Source organism: Nomascus leucogenys, chromosome 20, assembly GCF_006542625.1.
Source record: "Nomascus leucogenys isolate Asia chromosome 20, Asia_NLE_v1, whole genome shotgun sequence".
Classification (NCBI taxonomy): Eukaryota; Metazoa; Chordata; class Mammalia; order Primates; family Hylobatidae; genus Nomascus; species Nomascus leucogenys.
In genome coordinates, this window is record NC_044400.1 from 81,871,084 (window position 1) to 81,892,303 (window position 21,220).

Below are 21,220 nucleotides of genomic sequence, written 5' to 3' on the forward strand. Positions count from 1 at the left end.
AAGTAAATATTATCCATCACAGTGTATGATTTAGCTGAACAATGTAACAATTTATATTCATTTAAACCAAAACTTCCTATAAAAGTGTGGTAGATTAAAGACAGCCAACAAAAATTAGCCAGGTGCAGTGGCTCACGCTCACACCTGTAATCCCAGCACTTTGGTAGCCTGAAGTAGGAGGTCTGCTTGAACGCAGGAGTTGGAGGCTACAGTGAGCTATGATCACACCACTGTACTCTCGCCTGTGCAAGGGAGCAAGACCTCACCAATAAAATACAAATAAAGATGGTCAACAATTCTTTGTCACTCTCTCCACCAAGAGATGAAGGTCTGTTTCCCCACTCCCTTGAGTCTAGCCTGGCCCTGTAGCTGTTTTTACCAACAAAACAGGGCAAAAGTGGGGACTTGCTATAACTGAGCAAGGGGGATTTAAAAAAAAAGAACAACATGTCAAAAGTGATGACAGTTCTCACTATAGCCTTTAAAACAACCGGCAGATCTCACTTCCTCCCTCATGGAACCAGCCACCACGCTGCAAGGAAGCCCAAGCAGCCTCATGAGATAGACCACACTGGGAAGAATGAAGCCCATGGCCAAAAGTCCCTACTGAACTCTCACAGTTGACAGCCAGTACCAACAAGCTGGCATCACATGGAGCAGGAGGAACAAGCTAACCCTGGCAAACCATGTCCCACTTACAAAACTGTAAACAAATACAGGTTGTTGTTTTTTCAACCACTAAGTTCTGGAATAGATCATCAAACCACCACAATATTGGGAAGAAGTAGGGAGGTAACATGGGAGGTAAGAGGGGGCGGGTAAGAGAGCTAAATCTTCATCATCTTCCACAGACAGAACTGAACTTATATCAACCTGGAAGTTCTAAAATTAGCAAAATAAGCAAGTTACTTTTTTTTTTTTTTTTTTTGAGACGGAGTCTCGCTCTGTCCCCAGGCTCAAGTGCAGTGGCGCAATCTCAGCTCACTGCAACCTCCGCCTCCCCGGGTTCAAGCAAGTCCCCTGCCTCAGCCTCCTGAGTAGCTGGGACTACAGGTGCACGCCACCACGCCTGGCTAATTTTTTGGGTGTGTGTATTTTAGTAGAGACAGGGTTTCACCATGTTGGCTAGAATGGTCTCGATCTCCTGACCTCGTGATCTGCCCACCTCGGCCTCCCAAAGTGCTGGAATTACAGGCATGAGCCACCGCACCTGGCCGCAAGTTACTTTTTAAAGTACAGATAAATAGAAACAGCTGAAAGGCCAGGCACAGTGGCTCAAGCCTGTAATCCCAGAACTTTCAGAGGCCAAGATGAGTGAATCACTTGAGGCCAGGAGTTCAAGACCAGCCTGGCAAACACAGTGAAACCCTGTCTCTACTAAAAATACAAAAATTAGCTGGGCATAGTGGTGCACACCTGTAATACCAGCTACTTAGGAGACTGAGGCACGAGAATTGCCTGAGCCCGGGAGACAGAGGTTGCAGTGAACTGAGATCATACCACCACACTCCAGCCCTGGCCACAGAGTGAGATCCTGTCTCAAAAAGGAAAAAGAAAAAAAGGAAACAGCTGAAAGAGCAGAGGTTGCTTTGATGGAACTCTGAAGGGGAGTAGAACAGGGACTGTCACCTTTGATTACAAGACTCACAAAGCACACGTCTTCAATGGACATGCTTTAGTTTCATAAAGGAAAAGATAAGCAGAAAACATGCTTCAACATTTTGGTTGGTGAGAGCAGAGTTGTATGTTTCCTTCCACTTTTCTGTATTATACAAATTATTCATAAAATATATTTTCTGATTATAGAATTATTAAAAATACTTAACCTAATTTTGCCATAACAATGTGTCAAATTGCACATCTCTGGAAATAAAATTTATACAAACCCTAGGCTGGAACTCACACAACTCGGTTTCTCTATATCATTCCTGTGCCTGGAACTTGTCCTGAGGGAAGAGAGCAGTGAGGGACTACCTGTATCAGGGCAGCTCTGTAGAACCGGTGCAGAGACCTCTGGGTGGTAACAAAGAGGAGCAGTGCATGGGTACCAAGAGAGGCAGTAACAGCTCCTGAGACAGGGGCACCCACCAAGAAGGCACAGCCATGAACAGCAGCTAGGCTCAAGGACCCAGAGCATGCCTCCACACTCCAGCATTATGCGTGGCCCCAAGCAGCCACTTGAGACTCCTCAGAGGCAGAGATGCAGAGCAAGGACAAGATCCTATCAAAATACATGTAAACAGGGGCCACTGAGACAGACTTCCTTTACCTCAGAAGTTTCATCAACTTACAAGAATGATCAGGGCCCCCTCTCCCAAAGAAAAGAGAAGGCAATGACCACAGTTCATTCTGTTATTATTTTTTCTGAATCAGTAGAGAGCCCTCAATAATGCTCCACTGATCCAAAAGCAGGGGTCTGAGATAGGGCACTGGCAATGTCTTGTTTCTGCCCTTTACTGATTTAATCCACTAATTTGTTGAAATGCCTATAGCAGCTGTGAACATACTGGTATATAAAAAATAGACATGCGTTCAGCCTAAAAAGGTAGATACTGGACAAACAAGCAGCACTATTTGTTTCAAAGGAGTTACAGACAGTTGAATTTTATTTTTATTTATTTTTATTTTTTTTGAAACAGAGTTTTGCTCTTGTCACCCAGGCTGGAGTACAATGGCATGATCTCGGCTCACTGCAACCTCCGCCTCCCGGGTTCAAGCAATTCTCCTGCCTCAGCCTCCTGAGTAGCTGAGATTACAGGTTGCCACCACCACGCCTGGCTATCTTTTAGTATTTTTAGTAGAGACAGGGTTTCTCCATGTTGGTCAGGCTGGTCTCAAACTCCTGACCTCAGGTGATCCGCCTGCCTCGGCCTCCCAAAGTGCTGGGATTACTGGCGTGAGCCACGGCGCCCAGCCCAGGCAGTTGAATTTTAAAGACACACTTGCAGATTTCAGAACTCAACTGAAAAGAACCCAATAAACTGTTAACACGATACATAATCCCAATTTATCTTCTACAAATAAAGCATACAATCTGCAGATAAAGAATGAGGCTGGGTGCAGTGGCTCACGCCTGTAATCCTAGCACTTTGGGAGGCCAAGGGAGGCAGATTGCAAGGTCAGGAGATCGAGACCATCCTGGCCAACATGGTGAAACCCCGTCTCTACTAAAAATATAAAAATTAGCTAGGCGTGGTGGCACATGTCTGTAATCCCAGCTACTCGGGAGGCTGAGGTAGGAGAATCACTTGAACCAGGGAGCTGGAGGTTGCAGTGAGCCAAGATTGTGCCACTGCCCTCCAGCCTGGGTAACAGGGCAAAACTCCGTCTCAAAAAAAAAGAACAAAAGGGGCCTGCGGTGGCTCACACTTGTAATCTCAGTGCTTTCGCAGGCGAAGGTGGGCCAGATCACTTGAGCTCAGGAGCTCGAGACCAGCCTGGGCAACATGGCAAAATCCCATCTCTACAAGAAATACAAAACTTAGCCAGGGACAGTGGCATGCACCCACAGTCCCAGCTACTTGGGAGGCCGAGGTGGGAGGATGGCTTGAACCCAGGAGGCAGAGGTTGCAGTGAGCCAAGATCATGCCACTGCACTCCAGCCTGGGTGACAGAGCAGGACCCCATCTCCTCCCCCACAAAAAAAGGGAGAAAAATCTAATTTTTATATCTGCAACTTTCTCAGTAGTCTCATTTTGTAAGTTTTCATTGTGGGTAGTGCTGCTTCTGCTGAAATGTCATTTTTCTCTCCCACTTAAGGAAGAATAAGTTGTCTTAAGTTAAACAAGCTTCTCCATGCTCTCATGACAGTTCCAGCCTCTATCCTAGGCTACTGTGTAGAAAAACATGAACAGAGAACGAGAGGCAGCAACGCAGCTCCCGTGTGCAGCTCCACGTGGGCCATACTCGCTCCTCATCGCCATCTAGGCAGCTCCTTCAGCTCACACATGCTGAGCACCCACACATGCTGCTCACTCTGGGAACGCAGCCATGGACAAGACACAAGAGCCCTGCTTTCATGGCGCTTCCACTACAGCTGGGAGAGCAGATGGGGTAAACAAGGTGGGATCAGGAGAGCGAAGGAGGTACACTTTTTTTTTTTTTTGGAAACAAGAGTCTTGCTCTGTTACCCAGGCTGGAGTGCAGTGGTGTAATCTTGGCTCACTGCAAACTCTACCTTCCGGTTCAAGCGATTCTCGTGCCTCAGCCTCCTGAGTAGCTGGGGTTACAGGTGTGCGCCACCAAGCCCAGCTATTTTTTGTATTTTTAGTAGAGACAGGGTTTCGCCATGCTGGCCAGGCTGGTCTTGAACTCCTGGCCTCAAGTGATCTGCTTGCCTCAGCCTCCCAAAGTGCTGGGATTACAGGCCTGAGCCACCGTGCTCAGTCCTGCAGAGGGGTACAATTTTAAATGGGGGGAGGGGTATAGAGGTGGGGTTCATTGAGAAACTGTTACTTGAGCTAAGGGAGTCCACAAATTTTTATTTCTTAATGGGCTTTCTCTTGTTTCTGAACCTGAAATGGAAGGAAATGTAAATGCATATAGAAAGAAAGCTATCTGGACGGTAAATGGCACCTCCATCCATCTGGTTCTGTCAGACGAAAACTTAGGGCTATCACTGGCACCAGAACTTCCCCTCATCTCTCCTTATCCCAAACAACACAACTTATCAATTTTACTCCAGAAGCCTTCCTAGCTAGGCCTGTCCACTTTTCTCCACACCCACAATCCCAACAATGGCCAACCACCAAGCTCTTTCACCAAGACTGACGCCAACAGCCTCCTGACTTATCAGTCAGGAAATTCAGACAGTAGCTCTCAACTCAAGGGCATCAGAATCACATGAAGGACACATTAGAACACATATGGTTGGGCCCCACTCCAGAGTTTATGGTGCAGTAGGTCTGAGACATGAAAATGTGCATTTCTAACTAGCATCCAGGCCACTGAAGCTGCCAGTCTGGGGATCAGACTTTGAGAACCACTGGAGACTAGGTTATGGTACAGTAACAAGCCCAAAACTGTTAGTTACTTGGCTCAACCCACTTTTTTTTTTTTTTTTTTGAGACAGAGTCTTGCTCTGTCGCCCAAGCTGGAGTGCAGTGGAGAGAGAGATCTCAGCTCACTGCAAGCTCCACCTCCTGGGTTCACGCCATTCTCCTGCCTCAGCCTCCCAAGTAGCTGGGACTACAGGCGCCCACCACCATGCCTGGATAATTTTTGTGTGTTTTTAGTAGAGACAGGGTTTCACCATGTTAGCCAGGATGGTCTCGATCTTCTGACCTCGTGTCCACCCACCTCGGCCTCCCAAAGTGCTGGGATTACAGGCGTGAGCCACTGCGCCCAGCCCAAAGTTTTCTTTCTTGCCCATAGTACATATCCGTTTGTTTCCACAGTCAGAAACAAGAGAAAGGGAACACGATAAAGCACGTGTCTCAGTGCTTCCACTCAGAAGTTACGTGTCACTTTCCAATGGCCAGAGCAAATCACAGGCCACACCACATTTCAAGGAGACAGGGCTATCCAATCCGATCAGGGACCCAAAGCAGGGACAAAGGAAAGGTTTTCACCTGAACAGAGTGACCACAGATCGGGCTTCTGTACACACTCTTCCTGAACCTTCCCCAGCACCAACTCAATCTACAGAGCAATCTGAGGAATCTTCTTTCCAAAGAAAATAGATTCATGTCACACCATCACCCTTAAAACCTGACACTGCTCTTAACAGGACCTAAAAGAACTTGCCCGGCACCCTCTGCTCCAGCCACACCAGCTTCTTCCTGCTCTATCACAGAAGCTCTGCACAGGCTCTTCCCTGCATCTGATACTCACCCCCACCCTCATGAAGCCAACACCCAACCCCCGTTCTGCTCTCTGTTCTCTGCTCTAGTGTCTATCCCATCAGGAAGTCCTTCCCAAAGCCTTGTCAGGTATAACCTCCCTACTCGATGTACCTAGATCTTTCCTTCATGACTTGCTTTGTGTGATGAGGAATTCTAAACACATATAAATGTGGAGAGAATAGTTAGAACCAGGGCTCGGAGGGGTGGCTTACACTTGTAATCCCAGAACTTTGGGATGTGCAGGCAGAAGGACTGCTTGAGTCGAGGAATTCAAGACCAGCCCGGGCAACATGGCAAAACCCTGTCTCTATTTAAAAACAAAAACAGGCCAGGCGCAGTGGCTCACGCCTGTAATCCCAGCACTTTGGGAGGCCGAGGCGGGCGGATCATGAGGTCAGGAGATCAAGACCATCCTGGCTAACACGGTGAAACCCCGTCTCTGCTAAAAATACAAAAAAATTAACTGGGCGTGGCAGCATGCGCCTGTAGTCCCAGCTGCTGGGGAGGCTGAGGCAGGAGAATGGCGTGAACCCGGGAGGCGGAGGTTGCAGTGAGCAGAGATCGCGCCATTGCACTCCAGCCTGTGTGATGGAGAGCAAGACTCCATCTCAATAAAAAACAAAAACAAAAACAAAACACATAAAAAATTAGCCAGGTGTGGTGGCACACGCCTGTGTCCCAACTACGCAGGAGGCTGAGGTGGGAGGACCATTTGAGTCCGGGAGGGACCCTATCTGAAAAAAAAGTTAGAACCCATGTGCCCATACCACTCTCAACCTAGACCAGCCCTGAAGTCCTGATGTAACCACAAATAACCTACTCCCTCTCCCATAGGATCATGACACAAATCCTAGATGATGTACCATTTCATCAGTAAATGTCTGTATGCACCTCTAAAAGGGAGGAATTACTTTAAACATAACAAAACCACTATCACAGCTAAAAATAAAAATAATTCCTCACTAATAAATATAATCAGTGTTCCAAATTCTAATTGTCTCAAATATCATAAATGATATTCAGTTGTTTCTCTAACAAACTGATCTGACACAAAAACAGATAAGCCCTACAATAAAAATTAGTCCATGTTCCTCCAGTCTCTTCTCATCAGTCCCCTTTATTTTTCCCTGTTGATGAGTATGGGTTACTGGTCTTACAGTTTCCCACATTCTCATTGTTGCCAATGGCAACGCTGTAGTATTTCTCTCGCCCCTGTATTTCCTATAGATTGGTTGTTAAACATAGGAGCTTGACTGGACTCAGGTTTGATTTTTTTTTTTTTTTTTTTTGGCAGGAGTATTTCACAGGTTTTTCAAAGATATGACATTTGCTCACTGTCCCTCCCCATTTCATCCCATTACAGGCCTATAAAACCCACGGGAACAAGGACATAGGTTTTGGCTCATCATTGGCACACAACTGATACTCAATGAATGAAGAAATATCAGGCAGAAGTACACTGCCATACTGGCTGGCAGAAATATAATGGCTCAGTCTTCCATCCACATATAGACAGCTGTATGTTAAAGTTTTCCCTGAGAGGCAAAACAAGTTCCCAGGGTACAGAATCAGAGGTCAGGCCCTGCAGGAGTTCTAACTTCATCACATACAGCCTTGTGACTTTGGATCAGTTACTTGACATCTTTGGGATTCAATTTCCTGCTGTGAGGATTCAATGAGAAGAAGATGCTTTGCTCCTCAAAAAATTCGTGCAGCAAGGCTCTACAAAGATTACACCAACTCCAAATTTTGGAGGGGAAAGAACACAGAAGCCTCCTATTTCTAACATATATTTTAACCAAAAATCTAGAAATTCACATTTTTATGAAATAAAAATCATTAGGAAAACAGAGTAATACCCAAAAACTACCTCTACTTAACTAAGTGCTTTCCACATTTAGGCACTGAAGACAAATCAAAGGGCCCTCACCTTGAAAAATTCACAACCTGGAGAAGAGAATGGGGCAAGAGCCTGTGCAACATGCTAACTGTCATAAGAGGGCCCAGTACTCACGAAGGCATGACAAACTTGAGAGAAAACACACACACACACACACACACACACACACACACACACACACACGTGCCATGGGCCCAGTGTCTGCAACACCTGGTTCTGGTAGAAATAGGGAAAGGCTTCACAGAGATGAGGGGTGAGCCATAAAACCACCACAGCAACACAAAATTAGGCAACTCAGGAAGAAGCAACAGCACATGCAAAGATCCATGGGATAGGGCACGGCTCATCACAAGAACTACAGGCAGCATGATGAGATCTCACAGCAACCACAAAGGACTGGCCAGCAAAGACGCTAGAAAGACAGGCAGGATCACTGGCCAGAGTCACAGAGGAAAGAAAAAATACACATTTTTTTAAAAATGTGTTGTAGGCCAGGCGCAGTGGCTCACGCCTGTAATCCTAGCCCTTTGGGAGGCCGAGGCGGGCAGATTACAAGGTCAGGAGATCAAGACCATCCTGGCTAACACGGTGAAACCCCGTCTCTACTAAAAATACAAAAAAATTAGCCGGGCATGGTGGCAGGCACCTGTAGTCCCAGCTACTTGGGAGGCTGAGGCAGGAGAATGGCGTGAACCCAGGAGGCGGAGCTTGCAGTGAGCCGAGATCACTCCACTGCACTCCAGCCTGGGCGACAGAGCGACAGTCCGTCTCAAAAAAAATAAATAAATAAAATAATTTTTAAAAAGTGTTGTATATATTTATACATATACACATAGATACATAAAGGAAAGACAGGCAGGAACCACATGCCATGCTCAAGATCTAGGGCTTTCTCTTCTAAGCAAACAGTGAAACTGCAGGGACACATTTTTAGGCAGGTAGGTGAGATGAGAACTTCCTTCTGGAAGGAAATAAGGTAGGTCAGAAGCGAGGCCCACTTTCCCTTCCCCTGATTCACAGAGAGGTAACAGTGGTACCAGCAACTACCTAATCTTTCCATCTGTAAGGACTGGACTAAGGTCCCTCTCTTGTAAACCACTCTCACGCTATGGCCCAGCCGGGGCAATGCTGCCTCTGCTCATTCTCTCCCACCTGTCCACACTTTCCCAGCCTCGCCTCCTGTGCATTGGTTAAGTCACAGTTCTTTAGCCCTGCTAATGATGCATAAGGTTCTTCTGTGACCTCTGCCACCAGCCCATGACCCTCCACCTTTCCGACTCCACATCAAGGCAAAATGCTCACACCACTCCCCTTCATTCACACCATTTCTGGGACATATTATGCCCCCTAAGGCATACAAAGTACTGAGGACGGTGTATGTACTCAAATAGTCACTGAATGCCTGACAGTCACTCAGGTACCATTCCAGGTGCTGAGGACATGACAGCAAGCCAAGCGAAAGGAGAAAAGACCCTGCCTTCACAGATGACCCAATGCAGCCAGGAATTCACATGGAATGTCGGAGATATGTGCTATGGAGAAAATCTAAGGCAGACGGGGAGTGCCAGATAGCAACAGAGTAATTTTTAAAAAAATTTTTTTGGCCAGGCATGGTGGCTCACGCCTGTAATCCGAACACTTTGGGAGGCCAAGGCAGGCAGATCACTTGAGGTCAGGAGTTCGAGACCAGCCTGGCCAACATGGCCTAGTCTCTACTAAAAATACAAAAAAAAAAAAATATATATATATATATATCAGCGGGGCATGGTGACACACACCTGTAATCCCAGCTACTTGGGAGGCTGAGGCAGGAGAATCACTTGAACCCAGGCAGCGGAGGTTGTGGTGAGCCTAGATTGTGCCACTGCACTCCAGCCTGGGTGACAGAGTTAGACTCCGTCTCAGAAGTGTGTGTGTATATATATATACAATAATTTTTTTAAACTTTATTTTTCTTTTGGGACAGAGTCTTACTGTCACCCAGTCTGGAATGCAGTGGCATAATCGTGGTTCCCTGCAACTTCAAACTCCTGGGCTGGAGTGATCCTCTCGTCTTGGCTTCATAAAGCACCAGGATCACAGATAAACTGTAACAGTACCCGGTCACAACAGAGTACTTCAACTCAGTGGTCAGAGAAGGTGCCTGAGAGGGAGAAGTACAAGCAAAGACCTGAAGGAGGGTGAGGGGTAAGCCACACACCTGGGGACAGCATTCCAGGTCAAAGGAGGAGCAAGGGCAATAGTCGGAGGCAGCAGAGCTGCAGGGCTTCAGAACAGGCAAGAGGCCCGTGTGGCTGGAACAGAATGAGAATGGAGTCGGTGATGATGGAAAAGACAAGGGCCTCCCAAAACAGGCAGGAGTCAGGCACAGCATTCAGTGTGGGGCCCAAGCTGAGACCTGGCAGAGGGAAGGAAGAGGGAAAGCATGCCTATCCCCCACACACATGGGGTAAGGGGGCATGTGGGCAGAAGGAACAAAAACTGACCACGCAAAGGCCCAGAGGAAAAATATGGCAGAAAGAGATGAGCTGAATAACTGAGATGAGGGCAAAACAAGTAGTGCAGTGAGACTCAGAAAGCAGTGAGACTGGTCTTGAACCCCAATGGGCAGTGAGAGTCACCCCCGAAGACTGGGGACACATAGGACATCTGTATTTTAGAAAGACAAGGCAGTGTGTAGAGAACTACTTGAAGACAGTAAAACTGGAGTCGGAAAAATGCTTTCTGATCATTAGCCTCCATAATATAGCAGCAAAAAATACATGAAAACCATCAAAATGTAAGAACATTGCTAACATGCACAGATCCTCTAAAAGCATAACAATTTTTTTTTTCCTTGAGACAGAGTCTCGTCCTGTCGCCCAGGCTGGAGTGCTGTAGCATGATCTCGGCTCATTTCAACCTCTGCCTCCCAGGCTCAGGCAAGTCTCCTGCCTCAGCCTCCCGAGTAGCTGGGATTATAGGCACCCACCACCACGCCCGGCCAATTTTTGTATTTTTAGTAGAGATGGGGTTTCACCACATTTCCCAGGCTGGTCTCGAACTCCTGACCTCAGGTGATCTGCCTGCCTTGGCCTCTCAAAGTGCTGGGATTACAGGTGTGAGCCACCGCACCGGCCAATGGCATAACAAATTTAATTCACATCATCAACTCTCTTAGTGCCAACTTAGTCAACTTAAAAATTGAGGTTCCAACTCCTTCCAGAAAAAAAAGCATTTTTTCTACACACCCACTAGGGTAGTCTCACTACTGGGGTTTTGTGTTTAGGTTTGTTTTTTGAGAGAGGGTTGTGCTATCTCCCAGGCTGGAGTGTGGTGGTATGATCACAGCTCACTGCGGCCTCCAAGTCCTGGGCTCAGGTGACCTCCCACTTCAGCCTCCCAAGTATCTGGGACTAAAGGCACACACCACCATGCCCAGCTAATGTTTTTAAATTTTTGTAGAGATGGGGCCTCCCTATGTTGCCCAAGCTGGTGTCAAACTCCTAGCCTCAAGCGATCCTCCCACCTCAGCCTCCCAAAGTGCTGCAATTACAGGCATGAGCCACTATGCCTATCCACTACTGGAGTTTTTGAGCTGAGGTCATCACTCAGTTAACCAACACTGCAATTTCTATCCTTGTATATTTTGTTGAAACCACTAAGTATTACAGAAAGATGCTTTGAAAACTCATCTGCGGCCAGGTGGTTTTAGGAAGGCAGATGCTAAAACAAAACTAATTTGAAATCTATCTTGATTTTTTTTTTTTTTTTGAGACAGGGGTCTCGCTCTGTCGCCCAGGCTGGAGTGCAGTGGCGCGATCTCAGCTCACTGCAAGCTCCGCCTCCCAGGTTCACGCCATTCTGCCTCAGCCTCCCGAGTAGCTGGGACTACAGGCACCGCAACCATGCCCAGCTAGTTTTTTATATTTTTAGTAGAAACAGGGTTTCACCATGTTAGCCAGGATGGTCTCAATCTCCTGACCTCGTGATCCACCCACCTCGGCCTCCCAAAGTGCTGGGATTACAAGCTTGAGCCACCGCACCCAGCCAAAATCTGTCTGGAATTTTTTTTTTTTTTTTTTTTTTTTTTTGAGATGGAGTCTCGCTCTCCCAGGCTGGAGTGCAGTGGTGCAATCCTGGCTCACTGCAAGCTCCGCCTCTCGGATTAACGCCATTCTCCTGCCTCAGCCACCCGAGTAGCTGGGACTACAGGCATCCACCACCATGCCCGGCTTTTTTTTTTTTTTTTAGTAGACACGGGGTTTCATCATGTTAGCCAGGATGGTCTCGATCTCCTGACCTTGTGATCCACCCGCCTCGGCCTCCCAAAGTGCTGGGATTACAGGCGTGAGCCACTGCGCTCAGCCAATCTGTCTTGATTTTTTAACTAGCAAACCAAACGTAATCAAATCAATCAATTCTTTCAAAAGCTATACTGCAGGCCAGGTACGAGGCCAAAGTGGGTGGATCACCTGAGCCCAGGAGTTCATGACCAGCCTGGGCAACATGGTGAAACCCCATCTCTACAAAAAACACAAAAATTAGCCAGGCATGGTGGCACACACCTATTGTCCCAGCTACTCAGGAGGCTGAGGTAGGAGGATCGATTGAGCCCAGGTGGTCAAGGCTGCAATGAGCCGTGATCATATGACTCCACTCTAACCTGGGTAACAGAGCAAAACCCTGTCCCCCGAAAAAATAAATAAATAAATAAATAAATAAATAAATAAAGTAAAAAGCTATACTGCAACTTGGCCGGGCACAGTAGCTCACACTTGTAATCCCAGCACTTTGGGAGGCCAAGGCAGGAGGATCACTTGAGGCCAGGAGTTACAGAGACCAGCCCAAACATGGCAAGACTGACTCCATAAAAAATTTTTAAATTAGCCAAGCATGGTGGCATCTGCCTGTAGTCCCAACTACTTAGGAGACTGAGCTGGGAGGAGAGCTTGAGCCCAGGAGTGCCAGTTTACAGTGATCTATGATTGCACCACTGCACTCCACACCAGGTAACAGGTGAGACCCTATCTCAAAAGAAAAGAGCAATATTGCAAACAACAGACAAATATAAAATGCTGGAGTCCCTGGGTAACCAACGTAAGTCTTTTTCTCCCCCAAAGTACTCGCTGTAAATAACCATTCATTAAAAAGGAATTAGCAAATCATACAGTTTATAAATACAAGCCTAATCCTCTAAAGCCCCCGTGTCATCTTTTGTATTCTGCGTACTTTATATATTTTTTTTATCTTGACCAAGGATAGAGAAACCGACGACGTAGATTTCTTGCTCCATCTTGGTAGTAGTACAGATCTGTTCTACTACTTGCTGTACTTACACACTTGCAATGTTTCAGAGTGACCTTAGCCAAGCCATTTCCTTTCTAGACTCAGCTTCTTCTCCCAGATGCTCCATTACTTACAAAACAGGCCAGATATTGGCATTAAAATGGGCTGTTTGTTTACCCTAAGCCATATACCCATTTATTCAGCACTTACTAAGTGTATGCCATGAAAAGGCACCAGCAGAGGCAATGCTGCCCAAGGCAATGACAGAGTCCTACCTCTAAGAGTTAACCCAACAGGGGAGAAAGGTCACAAGTGGCCATTAAAAAGCCATGAATTATGCTCAAAGAGGAAGGACAGGTGGCAGGCAGTCCACACCCAAGAACAGCCCACACAAAGGCCTGGAGTCAGGACATGGTACCACGTATTTGGAGAACAAGGTCACACTTACTACAATCAAGCAAAACAAGACACTGAGGCTCAGAAGACTAAAATGCTTATCCAAAGTTGTATGCATTCTATGGCCATGAGCGGCCCACCAAAAAAAAAAAGGCAAAACCAAACACCTGGATCACAATATATGAGTAAAAAGCCTTATGGCTTCTGTTCCCGCTGATTAATTATTTACTTAGAAAGGTTATTTGCCCACTTGCCCAGCTAAAAAGGACAGGGCAGAGCCAGGAAGGCTGAGTGTGCCTGTAGAACCCACTACTCAGGAGGCTGAGGCGGGAGAATCACTTGAGCCCAAGAGTTTGGGACTGAAGTGCACCACGATTGCTCTCCTCTGAAACAGCCACTGCACTCAAGCCTGGGCCACATAGAGAGACCCTGTCTCTAAAAATAAATAAATAGCACAGGACAAAATACGTTTGGATTATGAACTTCAGCACCATCTTAGCACATCTTTTCATATAAGTTCTTACTTGGTAAAGAGAATCCTGTAGCTTAGTAAGACTAATTCCAGCTACTTTTGCATGTTTTACACTGAAACTTCAAAGTGTAAAAAAAAGTTCACATTCTGCCATGTAAGTAAACTTTGTAAGATTTGATTACTTTCAGAAGGAGAAGATAATCTGAATAGGCAGAAGGCTGTACCCATGTAACCCCCACAGGATTAGGAGGAGTGGGTAGTCTTCTACCTATTCAGATTATCTTCCTGACTCATTCTAGGATTCTAATTAATGCTTCATTTGGGTCCCCACATTTCTGCAAGTACTGGTTTAAAAGCCCTGGATAAGTTGATTGCATAAAAACAAACCAAGTCACACCTACAGCCCGTTAACCTTATAATTTTGTTGTGTATGTCTCCAAAAGTTATATTAGTTTACATGTTACGTATGAATATATAAGATAAATTGTCCATCATTCTTTGAAATTCAGTTAATTACCTCATACTCTTAAAATAAAATGTTTACTGTTAGAATGAGGCAAGACTCTGGTAGTAATGCAGTCAGAAGAGGACGATTTTTGTACTGAATAGATCAGAGCTCTTCACAAAAGCTTACACAAACTCAAAATTGTGCAGTAAGTCTTCATTCTACCAACCATCAGCCCAAAACTGAAGGTTGCTGGGTTTGGGTGGCTGAGAAAATGGAAGGAAAGAAAAGGAAATGACTCAAAGTAATCGTGCTTAAAGCATGAGTCCTCTTCATCTCCATTTGGCAGTTTAGATTTGAACCATCATCAGTTGTGGGGAATGAGAGCACACATCAAGTACACAAGGAAAGGCTGTGCTCACAGAACTTGTTTGCTTTATGTTGTTGGCGTTCTGCTTTTTAAAATATTGTTGCTCTCATCACATTTAAATATGTAACTAGGGCACTTAAAACATTTTGGGAAAATTAAAAAGTTTAAGTCCCAAGTTCATCAATGCGATGGCTCCTAAGTTATTTTCCATGTTGATATTTAAAATACACAAAATAGAGTCAATATAATCAATGCGTGATGTTGGCGTTTAACTCATTTAAAAATCAAGGCTTGAAAGTCTGTGAAGTAGGTGGGTAGTACTTAAGAGCTCCTCCTAAGCCAGGTCTGAACTTTATCAAATTAGTCTTGTCTTCACAGGGTCTGTTCACACACACACACACACACGCTACACGTTATCTACCTAAAAACGATTAACGTCACCACATCAGTTTTGATACTATGTTTCCACTTGAATGTCAAAGCCCATAGTGGGCACAGAAAGATTCGTGCTGCAATGGGTCCTATACAATACCCTCACCCATTTTATTTCTACCGAAACTCAAGACCAGCATTTTTTAAACGCCAAGATTTTAAACCATGGTTCCTGTGAGTGGAGCAAAACCAGCCATTCAGTCGCCAGGTCCCATCTCATATACTGAGGCTTCAAGGACTATCAATCTGCATCCTGGGGCGAGGGGAACATCCCAGGCGGAGGCCCGGAGGCCGAGGGCGCGCAGCCCCCCAGCAGGGTACCCACACCCGGCTCACCCCCGCCTCCACCTGCCAAGGGCCGGACCGCGGCCCGGCTTCCCGGGGGAGCGTCCGCGCTGACCAACGCCCGGGAGCCGCGAGTGTCAACGCCGGACACCGCCTGCAAACAAAAAGCGACCCTCGGCCCGACCCCTGGCCCCGGCCCCGGGACCCCAACCTGCCCCTCCCACTGCGGCCGCCCCGGACCGGGGGCGCCGCACAAAGGCCGGCCCGACCCGCTCGGCGCCGCGGGAACAAAGGCGGCCGCCTCGGCCGGGCCGGGCACAGGTGCAGCCGCAGGGCCCGGCCGGGCCCAACATGGCCGCGCCCGCCCGCCCGGCCCCGTTAGCCGCCGCCGCCCGCAGGCCGCCGCCCCTCCCCTGCCCGGACGCGTCCCAACCTCCGCGGTCCGCCCGGTCCTCCCGCCGGCCCTCAGGCCTCCGCGGTCCTCGCGGTCCCCACGACCCTCTCAAGCCGCCCGGCCTCCCGGTCCCCCAGCCCCTGAGCCGGCCCCTCGGGCCTCCTCAGTGCCCCCACTCCTACCGGCGCTCCCGCCCCCTCAGGCCTCCGCGGTCCTCCCCGCCGCCCCTCAGGCCTCCCACAGCCCGGCCTCCCGGCCCCAGCTCCGGCGGTTGGGGGCCCGCGACGGTTGGGCGGGCGCCCTAGTGACCTGCGGTGCGTCGCATCCTTGGCGGGCGGCTCTCCGGAGCGGCAGGCTGGGAGGGGGCCGGGACCGTGCGGCGGAAGGGCCCAGGCGGGGAGGGGGCGGCGGCGGCGGCGGGCGCAGCGCGGCCAGGCCGAGGCTCTCGCGCGCGGCGCCGACCCCGCCCCCGCGCCTCCCGCCCGCCGCCGCCGCCGCCGCCGGGGCCGCCGCCGCCTCGCAGAAGCCGCGGGAAAAGTGCGCGCCGCTGATTGGCTGCCGCGCTCGCGGGGCCCGCGGACCGGGCTTTTCAAATCCGCGCCGGGGCCGCGCACGGGCGGGGCGGGCAGGCACGCGGCGGGTGGGGGCCGCGCGGGCGGGCGGGGCTGGCAGCGCCGGGAGGGCCGGGCCGCGGGCCCAGCGAGCCGCCTCAGAGGAGCGCCGGGCGCGCGCCCTGCTCCCGCTACTCGGCGGCGCGCACCCGGCCCAGACCCGGCGGCCGCGGGCGCCGCGCTCGGTGACGTCACGGTCCGCGTCCAATCACCGTCCGGAGCCGGCGCCCCAGAGCCGTGGGCGCGCGGCCGCGGAGGCTGGCGCCCGCCCGCGCTGGTCCCCAAGCTCATGTCCCGTGAGGGGCGCGGGGCCTGGGGCCCGCGGGAGGCTGCTGGCGGCGTGCGCCTCGCGGAGCGGCAGTGCAGGGACGGGTGGGGAAACCGCCGCAGAGGCCCCGCCGTGGCGGGCCCGGGGCCTCAGAACAGACGTGGCGGAGAGGGTCAGAGGCCACGACGGGGCAGGGCAGGGCGTCGTGCTGTTCCCGCCTAACGGCCGCAGGGCGTGAACGAGTCCCCCGGGCGAGGGTCCGGCCCGGAGCTGGGCGCGGCTGCGGGAGGACCGCTCGCGAGGGGAGGACGCCGGGTCCAGGGGCGCTGCCCCAGCGCCGCTGCGGTAGAGCTGGGCTTCAGGGGGTGGCGCGGGCGACTGCGTGCCGGCACAGGGAGGAGGAAGCGGCGCGGGCGAGCGGGGAAGTCAGACGCTGCAAAAAGCGGGCGGGCCGGGCTGCTGAAGCCGGTGTGATTTGCTGCCCGCCGCCCATGGAAGTTCGGCTCCTGCCTCCAGGTGCTGCCGGAGCCGGCGGCCTTGGGTTTCTGTCAGGCAGGTTCAGGGAGCCGGGGGCACCTTCGGGCTTGAGCCTTAGTGTCTGCTCCAGCTTTACAGGCCCAGCTTCAGCCCTCGCTGAGAAGAGGGCCCAGGGGAGCCTGGCGAGAGTTTGGTTAAGGAGAGCTTTGTGAAAGAGCGCCACCCGGGTTCCCCTCAAGAGTCTTGCTACCCGGGCTGTAGAACGACACCTCAGCCCAGGTCCTGCCTCCCCGGACCCACCTCCAGCCACCAAGGAGTGGCCACAGTTCACCTCGTCTTCCTTTCCCGCGCCGCCTCCGCCTCCGCTGCTGTCCCTTCACAGGTGCTGGGCCCTGTATGGGTTGAGTTGTGCCCCCTCAAAAAAACAAGTGTTGCTGCAAGACTTACTATAAGGCTACAGTAATTGAGACATTGTGGTACTGGTGGAAAAATACACAAATAGATCCATGAACAGAATAGAGAACCCGTATATAGACCACATAATGGAGTCAACTGAGCTTGACTCTAGGAAATGGAATGGAGAAAAGACAGTCTTTTCAACGAACGGTGCTGGAACAACTGGATGTCCACATGCAAACAAAATCAGGCTAGACACAGACTTTTAACACCCTTAACAAAAATTAATTCAAAATGGAGCCAAGGCCAGTGGCTCACACCTGTGAGAAGTGCGAGCCAGCACTGTGGGAGGCCAAAGTGGAAGGATCGCTTGAGCCCAGGAGTTGGGAGACCAGACTGTGCAACATAGCAAGACCTCGTGTCTATCACCAAACAAATAAATAAATGAATTTTTAAAATTACGGCCAGGGCCAGGCACGGTGGCTCACACCTTTAATACAAGCACTTTGGAAGGCCGAGACAGGTGGATCGCCTGAGGTCAGGAGTTCAAGACCAGCCTGTCCAACATGGTGAAACCCCGTCTCTATTAAGAGAAAATACAGAAATTAGCCAGACATAGTGACGGGCACCTGTAATCCCAACTATTCAGGAGGCTGAGGCAGGAGAATCACTTGAACCCGGGAAGTGGAGGTTGCAGTGAGCCGAGATCATGCCACTGCACTCTAGCCTGGGTGACAGCAAAACTGTCTCAAAAAATAAAAATAAAAAAATAACAAAAGTGGACAAGCCAGGCACAGTGGCTCACACCTGTGGTTCTAGTTATTTGGAAGTCCGAGGCAGGTGGATCATTTGAATCCAGGAGTTCTGGGCTATGCCAGTCAAGTGTCTGCACTAAGTTTGCCATCAGTATGGTGACTTCCCAGGAGCTGGGAACCACCAGGTTGCCTAAGGAGGGGGGAGCCAGCCCAGGTCGGAAACAGAGCAGGTTAAAACTCCCATGCTGATCAGTAGTGGGATTGCACCTGTGAATAGCCACTGCACTCCAGCCAGGACAACATAGCAAGACCCCTGCCGGGCGCGGTGGCTCACGCTTGTAATCCCAGCACTTTGGGAGGCCGAGGCGGGTGGATCACGAGGTCAAGAGATCGAGACCACGGTGAAACCCCGTCTCTACTAAAAATACAAAAAAATTAGCCGGGCGTAGTGGCGGGCGCCTGTAGTCCCAGCTACTCGGAGAGGCTGAGGCAGGAGAATGGCGTGAACCCGGGAGGTGGAGCTTGCAGTGAGCCGAGATTGCGCCACTGCACTCCAGCCTGGGCGACAGAGCGAGACTCCGTCTCAAAAAAAAAAAAAAACATAGCAAGACCCCGTCTTAAAAAGAGGACAAAAAGGCAGTGGCTCACACCTGTAATCCCAGCATTTTGGGAGGCCAAGGCAGGAGGATCCCTTAAGGCTAGGAGTTTGAAACCAGCCTGATCAACATTGAGATCCTATCTCTACAAAAAAAATTAAAAAACAGCCGGGCACGGTGGTGCATGCCTGTAGTCTCAGCTACTCAGGAGGCTGAGACAGAAGGATCTCTTGAGCCCAAGAGTTACATGAGGCTACAGCAAGCTGTGATTGCACCACTGCATTCCAATCTGGGCAACAGAATGTGACCCTGTCTATAGTAAAGTAGACAAAAGACCTCCACAGACGCCTCCCCAAAGTAGATCTCCAGATGGCAAGGATGCACGTGAAAAGAAGATCCTCATTGTCAGGGCGTAATCTCTACTACTCAGGAGGCTGAGGTGGGACGACTGCTTGAGCCCAGGAGTTTGCATACATCAAGACCCCATCTCGCAAAATAAAAATAACAAGAGGAAGAGAGACCTGGGCTAGCAGTTATTATGCTCAGCCCCCTTGTCATGGACGCCTGGGACGCTTCAGAGTCCACACCAGCAAGAAGGCGCTCATCAGACACACCCCTTGGACCTTAAACTTCCCAACCTCCGTAACTGTAAGAAATAAATTCTGGCCAGGCACAGTGACTCACACCTGTAATCCCAGTACTTTGGGAAGCTGAGATGGGGGATCCCTTGAGCTCAGGAGTTTGAGACCACCCTGGGCAACGTGACAAAACTCCATCTCTATAAAAAAATAAACTACAAAATCAGCTGGGTGTGGTGGTACATGCCTGTAGTCTCAGCTATTCAGGAGGCTGGGTGGGAGGATCACTTGAGCTCGGGAGGTTGAGGCTGAATGAGCCGTGACTGTGCCCCTGCACTGCACTCCAGCCTGGGCAACAGAGTGAGACCCTGTCTCAAAAATAAGTAAATAAATTCATTTTCTTTATGAATCACCCAGTTTCAGGTAGTCTGCTATAAGCAACAGAAAACTAAGAAGCCAATCTGAAAGGGCTACAAACTTGTATGATTCCAACTCCGTGACATTCTGGAAAAGGCAAAACTATGGAGACGATAAAAAGATTAGCCAGGGGTTAGGGCAGGGAGGGATGAGTAGGCAGAGCACAAGATGATATTTAGGACAGTGAAAATACTCTGTATGACACTATACAGTGGATACAAGAATGTACAGCACCAAGAGTGAACCCAAAACTGAATTTTCAGTGATCATGACATGACAATGTGGGTTCATTGATTATAAGAAATATACTACTCTAGTGGGGAATGCTGATGATGGGAGAAGCTGGGTGTGTGGGTGAGAAGGGGCTGTATGGGACTTGGGTGCACTTTCTGCTCTATTTTGCTGTATACCTAAAACTGCTCTAAAAATTAAACTTTAGGCTGGGCGCAATGGTTCACCCCTGTTAATCCCAGGACTTTGGGACCAAGGCGGGCAGATCACCTGAGGTCAGGAGTTCGAGACCAGCCTGGCCAACATGGTGAACCCCAGTCTCTACTAAAAATGCAAAAATTGGGCTGGGCACAGTGGTGCATGCTTGTAATCACAGCTACTCTGGAGGCCGAGGCAGGAGAATTGCTTGAACCCAGGAGTTTGTGGTTGCAGTGAGCCGAGATCATGCCACTGTACTCCAACCTGGGCAACAGAGCGAGACTCTGTCTGAAAAAATAAATATATAAAAATTAAACTTTGTTAAGAAAAAAGATACATTGAAGTCTTAACTCCCAATACCTCAGAATGTGGTCTCATTTGGAGATGAGGGTCTTTCCAGAAGTAATCAAGTTAAATGTGGTCATTAGGGTGGGCCCTAATCCAGTATGACTGTATCCTTATAAAAAGGGAAAATTTGGAGACAGATAGGCACACCAAGGAGGGGCCATGTGAAGAAGAAAGGAAAGGTCAGGGCAATCCTTCCAAACGCCAATGACTGCTGGCGAGAGGATGGGACCCATTCTCCCTGGCAACCTAAGAAGGAACCAACTTTGGAAATACTTTGATCTCACGTATCTGGCCTCCCAAATGTTTAAGCTACCCAGTCTGTGGTATTTGCTACAGTGACCCGAGCAGACTGATACTGTCCCTAATAAGGCTTCTGGAGAAGCTGACCTATGGCAGCTGAAGGGGCTGGATTAGAGTCGGGGACATGGGGGTGAGGGGTAGAGGTGGCAAGGACAGCAGGCTTGGACTCAGGCAGTGGAGACAGAGACATGTACGAAGACTCGGGGCTGGGACAGGTATGAGGGGCAGAGGGAGGTGAGC

At 49.6% G+C, this 21,220-nt stretch overlaps 1 protein-coding gene across 3 annotated transcripts in view; it reads right to left on the minus strand.

Annotated features, from left to right (window-relative positions):
* Positions 1-16,268, minus strand: part of NSD2 (nuclear receptor binding SET domain protein 2) — a 114,267-nt gene extending 97,999 nt beyond the window's left edge. For 2 of the 3 annotated variants that reach the window (XM_030801369.1, XM_030801371.1), the window contains exon 1: positions 16,115-16,268. The gene's annotated coding sequence lies outside the window, so the exon portion shown is untranslated. The remainder of the gene's footprint in view (positions 1-16,114) is intronic. The other variant, XM_030801368.1, reaches the window with a different exon arrangement.
* Between the last annotated feature and the right edge of the window lie 4,952 nt (positions 16,269-21,220).